Here is a 10555-nt window from a genome sequence, read left to right on the forward strand (position 1 = left end):
GAGCCCGAATATCCTTAGAAGAGACACTAAAACTGTAATTGTGCATGACAGTGGTAAAATGACAGGCTTCCGTGATCCAAGACTACCAAGGTAGCTGGCAAAAACAGCGCAAAAAGGACGAGGACGCATAAACACAGTACACACAGACCGTATAGTTCCTACGTTTATGTTTTGTCCTCTCTTTTGCGCTGCTTTTGAAATCTGAATTTGTACCAACTCGCCCAAATCAATGTGCCACCAAAGCATTCACACACATATTCAGGCTTCAAATGTTAAGATGATTACACGTAGTAAAATAGTCTCTTTCGTCTTTGTCCACATTAGCGCCAAGGAGAAATAATTACATCGGTCCAAGTTGTGAAAGTCGTTCGAAAGCCACGCAGATTCTTCAGTTCGCTTGTTCGTCTGTGCTACACCTCCTCAACGGCTGCTGTTGCTTTACGTGGATACGCAGGCCTCTCGCGTGAAGGTTCCCGCACACCTTTCACGCATCACACGCGAAAGCACACTATTTAGACGGAGAAGAAATTCTCTGATAACATCTGTTGCCCAGAAGAGGTCAATGCTGAGCAGAGGTATAGGTCTTACAAGGCCGGAGGTAAGTTAACAACAACTGCGAATGCAGCTATGTGGTTTATTGATTAGCTGGAGACAGTGACAACTTAGAGGGGTTTAGCTTTTCCGCAAAGCAAGTTCTCTGACTTACTTAGTGTTCTTACCAGCCATGGTGGTGTGGTGGTTATAATGCTCAGCTGCTCAACCCAGAGGTCACGGCGGTCGCATTTAGGAGCACGCGAAACGCTAGAGACCTGTGTTGTGTGGTGTGAATGCACGTTAGTGAACCCCAGGTGGCCCCAATTTCAGGATTACTACACCACTACGTGCCTCATAATCACGCAGTCGTTCTGGAATGTAGAGCCTCATTTGTTATTATTATACATCAATAAAATTTTATTATGAAGTAGCGAAGCGATAACTGTTTTCCGATAAGGTGAGTTGAAAAGAGCGTGTATTTCGGTTGCTGCGTAGCTATACGGAAGTGCCCAAACGGTGGTGGTGGGGCTGAAAAGGTTTATTACAAACGTGAAAGTCGTGAGGCTCACAGTGGGGCTCTACGTGCAGGGTGATGTCCCTATTCAGGGACCCCATTGAAGCGATGTTTGCAGTAAGCTGAGACAATTAAAGATATGCCTGTGGTCACATTATACTTGTTGATGTAACATTAATTATGCCAACGCAAGCCGAGACATTGCAGTACCCAGACTCAGGCCTAAGGATCTATAGAATGCTGTGACCTCTCTGTACTCCAACCACTCTAGAATACGCGAGTACCAGGGTCTCTTGTAGGACGGCAAGTCCCTTTAACGTTGGCAATTTCCTACTAATTAGCACATGTGCATTGAGCAAACGCAATTCTAAACTTGCTAACGGGCCTCTAAGCTTACTAATTTGACCGTCACCCTGACTTTCCATTTACGAAGCACGTGGCTTCTAGACTAAATGTGGCGCCTGAAATTTACGCCACCCTAATTGAAGGTTCAATGAGGAACGCACAAGCGGCACAACACACAAGCCCTCGCACTCGTTCTACGTCTGCGTGCTGCTTGGCAACCACTCCCTCAAAGTCGTCGAACCCGGCAACCTTGAGCAACACTGAAAATGAAAAGGGGCGTCCGAAAGGAAGCACGGGTTGTTGCCCACCACCGAGGTGGTTCGCTGACGTTACTCGTATGTCTAGAGTGGACAAAGCGGCAGCGTTACACTGCTCGATTGTCACAACAGAAGTTCGTAAGGTCGTTATTTAATTTATATATTCCAGCAATATCCAAAAAGACTTTCCTACTCGTTAGCATGCATTATGTATAGTTAAATGCATTTTGTGTACTACTGTTTTCTTTTTTTCTTGCGAAAGTTTCCGTCTTTTATTGCAATAGCAATTATATGGACATTCTCGGCTGAATTTCGTCGACGACGTCGTTGTCATGCACCGTATATGTATACATATCTATATATAAAAAAACGCAAGAACAAAATACAGCAAAAGATTCCGGTGTGCGAAATCGAACGCGGGACCTCCATGTCGTGATTGGAAGGCGTTAACCACTCAGCTGGCGAGGTTTGCCTCCTTGAACGTTGAAGCGGCAACCTATTTATACCTACCACTTACCGCTGTTGGCAGGAATCTTGGGGAGGGGGCTATTCTGTTTTCTGCAGTATCAGCAAGATGGCGCATTGAGCGGGTGGCAGCTCTCATCTCTCACGCGTACTTTGGCCCACGGAGAGGACATGAGTGGACAATCTCTCAGGCGCCCTTATCTCACGGTGGGGAGTTCACACGTTCTGGCTGGAGTTAGGCTTGGAACAATTCTGTTGTAGTTATGGGGCGGCGCAATCGACAAAGGTCACTGCAATAGTTGCACAGCCTTCGTTTGCGAAAATAGAGCGCTTTTCAGACACAGCGGAGTAACAACTGAGACGCTTATTCAGGTTCATCTGTACCCGTGAGTACGTTTCGTGTGTCATTTTGGGCATGAAAAACGCGGAGCACTTTTCGATCCGCTTGCTATTCTGCGCGTGACCTTCCAATTTGCTGGTATCGCGTTCATTGCTTGACCTTTGCGGCAAAGCTGTGACTTTTTTCCCCCTTATCCCTCTCCCAAGCTAAGGGAGGAAATGTGAAAGCGTCATTGATACACACGTTTGGTAATATAAGCACCACGCAGTACCACTGGCACCAATATCGCTGGTGCTACCACAGGGCAGTAAACACACACACACACACACACTATGTTATCGTTGATAATAACACCGGTGGCACCAGCACCAACGAACGCACAACGAATATGAAAGGTTACCTGAGGTAGGCTTCCTCTTACTCGGACATGTAATGCAGACAAAACACGCTTTACAGTAGAGAAAGGTACCCTGGGCAAATGTGGAATAGTCAGGCAGCAACAAAGCTGTAAAGAAGAAAATCATTGCACCGCAGTTTTAAAAATGTCTGATTCTGTATAGTATATACTTGCGCCCCGCTACTCACATAAAATGGCGTATAACTGTGATAGCTGGTACGTCGCGCTTCAACTGTGTATATGTGTGCAGTCTTTTCAAGCACACTCGAGTCTCGAGCTGCTTCTTGTTCTTCGTAAGACATTCCAACTTTTCGCTATCGCATTCATTTGTCCACCCTTGCAGTGAAACTGACTTTTTTAACGGCTAACTTAATTCATTCTCTATCAGTTCCCCTCATTGTCAGAAAAACATGACGTGTGAAGGTAATTATATAGTCTGTGATTATTTCCACCTGTTTTTTATTCTTGTATGCTTCCGCGTAGTGTACCTTGATCATAAATCGCGGCTGGCCCGGTTATGCACTATGATTATCTCGAATGAACGCCTACCTGTACCAACGTGAGACCTGGCACATACGCAATTCTTTTTGTGGCAAACTGTCGTGCGCATCATGCCATGGGCCAGCACTTCCGACAAAGGTGCGCTAAGAAGACGTGGCGCGTGTGAAGATTGAATAGTGTGGCAGCTAAAGCACTGCATACTCGCCCATCTTGGTGTTTGTTTTGGTTGGCGACACTGATATAAGATTGCGGATCGATCGCATACCCGTGTTCCATATGAACGTGCTCACGGCTTTACGTGCGCTGAAACTCAAACGAAAAATGTAGCACTCGGATCACCTCTGTATAGATTCACAGAAAGGTAAGCTTACTTTTTTTTCTATTATGAACTTTATACTACACCCGGTAAATGTTTTAGACGCTGTACAACAGCTCTATACTGGAAAGCGTATGTTACTGTCATACCTGTAATCGTCGTACCATTTGCGTGCCCTTTTCTTGCGGGGCGTGTCCAGTTCTTGTGCAAGTGCCACAGAAGAGGCGTTGTTTCGTGTAGCTGGCAGCGTGTATGTTATCAGTGCTTCAACACATTTTTCCTTTTTACACTTGGTGACAAGTGTTCAGTTTTTACCACAGCAAACGTACGCGAGTGCTTCCTTTGCTGAAAACGCGATAGTTAAGAACCAGCAAAGGATGTAAGCTGTTTTCAGAGTGGGAGGGGAAAGTCTGCATAAATAAATAAATAAATAAATAAATATATATATATATATATATATATATATATATATATATATATATATATATATATATATATATGATGTGAAGAGTGGTAGTGGAAAAATTTGCCATACTTGTTTTCTACAGCCAACAACAAATTTAAGGAGGACTTCACATCACAATTCTTTAACCGACACAAGAAACCAGAGTGAACTACTGCACTTCTCTACTAACGTCACTGTTTCGAGTCTTTCGTCGTGTCATAATACGTGCGATCGCAGTGAAATGCACGTGTTATTTCGCACACAGTTCTCTTGTGAGCTTTCGAGAGTCTAGGATACTTCTTTAAAGTTCACTTCATTATTTCCGTTTGCTGGACGGTTAAAAAAAGCGGCTTCCTAGCCCCACAGTTTATGCAAAGGCATTCTAGACTTCGCATACCAAACTGAATAACAAATTTTCGGGAACTCAATGTTTACCGAACGTAGTGCTAGCTAGTATGGAGAGTTCCGGCATAGCAACACGCATCGCTAGTGTTGGCTGCAATAGGCGCACGGCAAGTCATAAGAACGTGCCTGGAAAGTTCATGAGGGTTAAGTTTTTGTTAGTCCCATGCTCTAGTTCTATGCGCCTTTCAATGTAAAAGCAACCATACCAGTCGAATTCCACGTCTGCCAGAGTCGACAACTGAGAATTCGGGAAACGCGTAAACAATACACTGAAAATACACACCCACACAGACACGTACACACGTGTGCCCTCCTTCTCTAAGTAACCTGCGTAGTACACATATGTACTTGCCCCACGCCACGTACTGTACATATCGGCATAGGCAACTGCTTTTCAATTGCAGTCAGAGAGCACGTGCATAAGGGGCACGGTGTTTACTTCCGAAGTTAGCGTCGCTGGTCTGTTGTGCTACCTTTTTTACACAGTATGAAGAGCATATTTCTCCGCGCGTATTTCACTTTCTTATCCATCTTTTTCAATGTACGCCCGCAGGAGCTCTTCTTCTGTACTATTATGTTCTGAAAAATAAGATGGTAAAACTTGGAGTGCATGTGAAGGTCCTGGTCTCCGTCGCTTGCCTCCAGTTGTTTTTTAAATCAGGATTCCGTGCTGTCTCAGGATGTCGGATCCCTGCCTTTCAATCAAGACCCACAAGAACGCAAGATGGTATTAAAATGAAGAGTTAGGCAAGTTTATACCGGTTGGTGATGTTGAGTAGCGCCACGAGCAAGGATGGTAGAAACGAGCACGAAGCCAGAGGTAGGACTCAGAATGTGCGCGATTTGGCACAGGGAATAAATAACAGGTAAAAGAGTTGAGACAATCAAGAAAATGCACCATGCTAAAATCAGATATTTTTCACTTTACTATGATGTACGTGGTGTACACTTGCGTCGTTTTGAGCACTTAGATGGAGCTTTTAGGTGCGCCCGGAAACAATTTGGTTTTTTTTTATTTAGCAGAAGGGAAAAATTGAAAGGTTAGTTTTGTTAAAAACATAACCTGTGACCGATTCGAGGCTTTTTCACATACGTGGCACAAAATTTAGCGTTATTTTTGTTTTGGTCGCAATTGTCCTATGCCAATAACGTGAATCGGTCTTTCCAGCGCTATTGCAAGCATCACTTACAGCTGCTGTTTAGCGTACAGATGTGTGTTACAGTTCACACTTTCTTTTTAGATTACTATGATCTGCTGAAGTACGAAGCCAGTCTTCAACCGATATGTTCGCTCTAAAAAACAGTCATCTGACTTTATATTATGATAGCGTTAAATAACTCCCTTCGCAGATATTCTGGCGTTGGCATCAGTGTCAGTGTCATGGGTTTTGAGTGAAAAACTGTCTTGTTGATGACCGAAAATTCGAGAAAACGCAAATAAGTGATGAAAATTTGCGCGCGTCCGCGTGGTGAGCAGGTGTCCTACTACAGAACCATAATATTTGTTGCAGCCACTATGAAAAAATCTAGAAAAGACGCTATATGACTGTGACGTAGTGGAAACAGCTTTCTTAACGCATTTAATAATGTGTGAGCGTAGAATCTCACCAGCTGTGAAAAAATCTCAACTACGCAACGAGTGGGTGTTCTAAAGACCCATCTATTACAAAACACAACTACATATTTATTCACCATCAATTTCCAGAATATCGTGCGTCCTGACAGAAAGTTAACGTGTCTCTCTAAAGAAACCCATATAGGTTGCGCTTAAACGCCTCCTTCCTCCCCCCCTCCCAAAGTTGGAAGTACGCTTTCTTTTTTTTCTTAGAGTTCTTAGAGTTCTACCTTGTACAATTTTAAGCTCTCATCTTTGGGCATTAAGTTTTTAACGCACAGCTTTTGAGTAGAATATTTTGTTGTACGCAGGATAATCAACACAGATGGCTTTTTGTTAGCAAGAGGTTTTAGCGTGCCTGTTTGAAATAGCAATAAAAATTGAGACAGTAAGTAAGCGGAGTGCTGTTTGGTTATTGTTTCACAATGAATCCGTAGGATCGGAATGCTTCCCTCACACCGGGACAAAAATAATCGAAACACATTACAGAAGTGCGTGAAATATAACACATGCCATATTCATACACGTTCGTTCTTACGGAATGCTGCTCTAGGTGTGCTGGCAAAGTTGTTATGCTAATAATAGAATTTAGGCATTGCAGTGACTTGCACTCTAAAAAAATATCGAGTAAAGAGGGTGTCTTTTTGTCCCACAACAATAATCGTCATCAGGCTTGCGTGCACCTCCTTTCTTGAAAACTCGGCACTGGCCACTTTCCTATTGAAAATGCAATGTAAACCTGATAATGAACATGTCGATCGTGACCGGAATGTACCGGGCGCGGGTCGATAGCGCAAGAACGGAACGCAATATAGATCACGATTATTGTTGTGGGACAAAAAGACACCCTTTTTACTCGCTTTTTTTTAGAGTGTGCCATCATGGCTATTGAAAGTCAGAGCTGCGTGTTTTTGTGGACGGACCATGCCTGCTGCGCTGTCATTATGTTCAATAAATCAATTGCTGGTCGGAAAGACAGTTCACGCTGCTCCGTTGATATAATTTACCACTACGTGAACGGTTAAAGGTTGTATGGATGCATGCAGCCCTTATGGCACTATACAGCTCTAAACTGTGGTCACAGTATGATCCTGATTATGTGACCAATTTGTCAACTAAATTATCGGAATTGATCATCTGAATCACTGTTATACATAAGAATGAGTTTTTTATAAGTATACTACCATTGAAGAAGAAGAAAAAGTAGAGAGAAAGAGAAGAATTGAGAACCTACCCTTTCCACAGCACCCCACAAACTGTCGCGGAGGCACTACGCAACAAGTACCAAACGACAAGATCACTGCTAAATTTGCCACGTGTTGAGGCCTAGTGTGTTTTCAGCTGTGAATAGAAGGCCGATTCGCCTGCCTTCTCATTGTTGCTGGCGCGTATTCTCTTTGGAGCAATCACTGTGAGGTGGTTGCAGGAGGTCGTCACCGTCGCGCTCTCTTCCCGATTATGGAGTGACTGTACAAGGAACTACTAGATGTTTTGTGGGAGGAACTCTTCTTTCTGGGTGAGGAGGAATTCCTTCGACACTGGTCCTGCCCTTTTATGTTCGTCTGCGAGAGACATGTAAAACTTGTTTTCAGGTTTTGGTAGGTTATTGTTTATTTAGTACTCGCACAAATACCTTGTAAATTTTATGTAAATACCTCACATACAGATGTCTACGTTTCATTTGTGCGTTCTTCGTTTACCATGTAATGTACATATGTAAACATAACTTTTTGTAACAGTTTTTGGTGTGTCTGTGTATGTTGTGTTTTGTGTACAGATTCAAGCATATCTTTTTGTAACAATTATTTGTGTGTATGCGGATGTTGTCTTCGGTTGTGATGTTCTGTTGGATTGTAATTGATGATCACTGTTCGTGAGAATAAATTTCTCTAAACACAAAATAAAACGCAAGACGGCTGTCATCGCGAGACGAGAAACTGGCTTTGGGTCAGAAACAGGTTTTCAACAATTCAAAAAGTACGCTTTCTGCTCTGCAACGTCTTTACGCCAGTTAATCGGTGTGGAAGAGGGGGTCAAACGTATTTAGCCCTTCCCTGCTTTTCCATTGGACTTTGTCTCCCTCTCTCTTTCGTGGGCCTGTGTTACCATTTCCTTACTTCTGAGATATCCAGAGGTGTACGGTAGTATATACCAATAAACGAAACAAGCTGCGCATGCGAAAATCTCATCTCCAAGGCACGCAAGCACGATCGCGTGAGCGTGGTGGTTCCGACATCAGCATTTTTCATCGGACCATGAACGTCGGCCGCTGTCCAGTAGCAAGTCACGTACGTCAAATGGACGCAAGGCCAAGTAGTTGTGCGAGTGCTGACAGTGCGAAAGCTCGAAGGAAATACAAGAGAATAGAGAAGCCCCGAAAGAACTAGGCACCTTTGTGCACTGAAAGAACTGCAAGAGGAAAGGAACTCGAGATGTGGTTATTGGGGAGTGGGAAAGTTGTTCGCAGTGCAGATCATTACGTCACCAGCAGCTTTGTGAAATAGGACAGGGGGTACCAAGTGGCTAAGCACAAGAATAGGCTGCAGGTAAAACAGAAACGAGATGTTACTTTGCTGAAATAAATTGTGGCCAAAGAATAAGATGCAAAAACGGTGTATATGCGAGTCCCTTTCTACTAATGGAAGTCGAAGCAGCACGAAAAATACAAAATAGAAAAAGACGCATAGATACAGCGCTGGTGAAGCGGAAGAGAAGTCAAATAGAGAGCGTTCAAGATGGCCAGGAAAGATTGCAGCGTTCACGAGCTTTCGCTAGTGTACGAGTCATGAAATGCAGTCAAGAAGAGATCAGCGGCTAACATCTATGTGCGCGTAAACTTTTGGTTCATTCGCCCACCGACTTAAATACAAGCTGCGCCTCACTGAAAAAAAAATGCAGCACTGCCTTTACCTACAGCATGTTCTAACTCGCCACCTCCCACAAGCTTTTGAGAAAAAAGAAAAAAAATACATTTTATTTCTACGTGTGCTCTGGCCAGGTAGTGATGTCGTGACTGCGAAGGCGGTGATTATTCTGAGTAGGTGAATGTCAGTGTAGGTGAAGATCAGTACGCACCAAGAAGCACGGCGCACTTTTTTAAACATTCTTGATAACTTTTTTTTCTTCAATTGTGTTACACTGGTACATAGTACATTTTCCCTGACGCGTTATCAAAGAAAAAAATTCACATCTTCACGCGTATTGAATAACTAAATAATAAATAGATCAAGTAAATCATTGAATACAGTAAATATACCGCCTTGCTGTCTTGAAAACCTGGCGTGCTTTCAAAAAAGAAAATGTAACATGCTTCGGAGAAATGCGGCACTGAAGATTACACAACATATTATAAAAAGAGAATGTTCTAGCAAACAAACGAAAAAGAATGAGGGAGTTCTAAGAATGCATGGATTATACGGTGTTTGCCCAGAATGTCGGCGTATGCCATTCAGTTGCGTGATTGGAAACTTCCCCTTCACCTTCGGAGAAAGCAGACTGATATAAAGCTCAGGTTTTAGCTGTACTGAATGCAAAAAAAAACTGTCCTGAAAGACGTCTTGAAATTCTCCTTATATATAGGTGGCGGAAATTAGATGGTATGGTATTGTTGATCGCAAAGTAGCCGGTAGCTACAGAACTTGAACTCAGTTTATTTTCATTTTAGTCGTCGGCACAAACTCCAATTCATATCACAACAGATATTTCACACTGGTATAAAAATATGTGCTAGTATGGTCGATGTGTTCACAGGCTTTGAATGGCCGCGAGAATTATGCGCCTTCGAGCACAGTGTGTGCCTAAGTGAGGAAAGAACGTCTGTGCAGGCACTTTTGGCCGGTAGAGTAAAGCACGAAGCTCCAATCCTATGTCACTTCAGACACTGCTGACGGAAGCCAGTGTGCAGTTAAAGACCAGGTTCAGTTTTTTGATGATCAGTGTTGAAATGCGCAAATCGTAGCGTGGAAAAAAAGCCGTACGTGACCCATCACTACGAGTAAAGCACGGTATTATACATTATACATTTAGCTGATGCTTTCGCTGGAAGGTGCGCCCGATAGCTTTCGACAGACATCCGAATCTGCGACTCGTCATATTACAAGACTGCACTGCTAAGCGACCACCACCCAACAAATATTGCGTTGGATCGACCTGTAATCATTGCTAATAATAATAATAATAATAATAATAATAATAATAATAATAATAATAATAATAATAATAATAATAATAATAATAATAATAATAATAATAATAATAATAATAATAATAATAATGCCGTTGTTGCTGCTGTTATTATCATCAAGCTATTCATTACGCGGCTACTACGCGATCGGGGGGGTTGTGACATATGCATTTGCCAATGCTAAAGCACGCCACACCTGATGAAAGGTCCCGATAATGCAGAGTTAAACGTACACAAT

The sequence above is a fragment of the Rhipicephalus microplus genome, chromosome 5, assembly GCF_043290135.1.
Source record: "Rhipicephalus microplus isolate Deutch F79 chromosome 5, USDA_Rmic, whole genome shotgun sequence".
Lineage (NCBI taxonomy): Eukaryota > Metazoa > Arthropoda > Arachnida > Ixodida > Ixodidae > Rhipicephalus > Rhipicephalus microplus.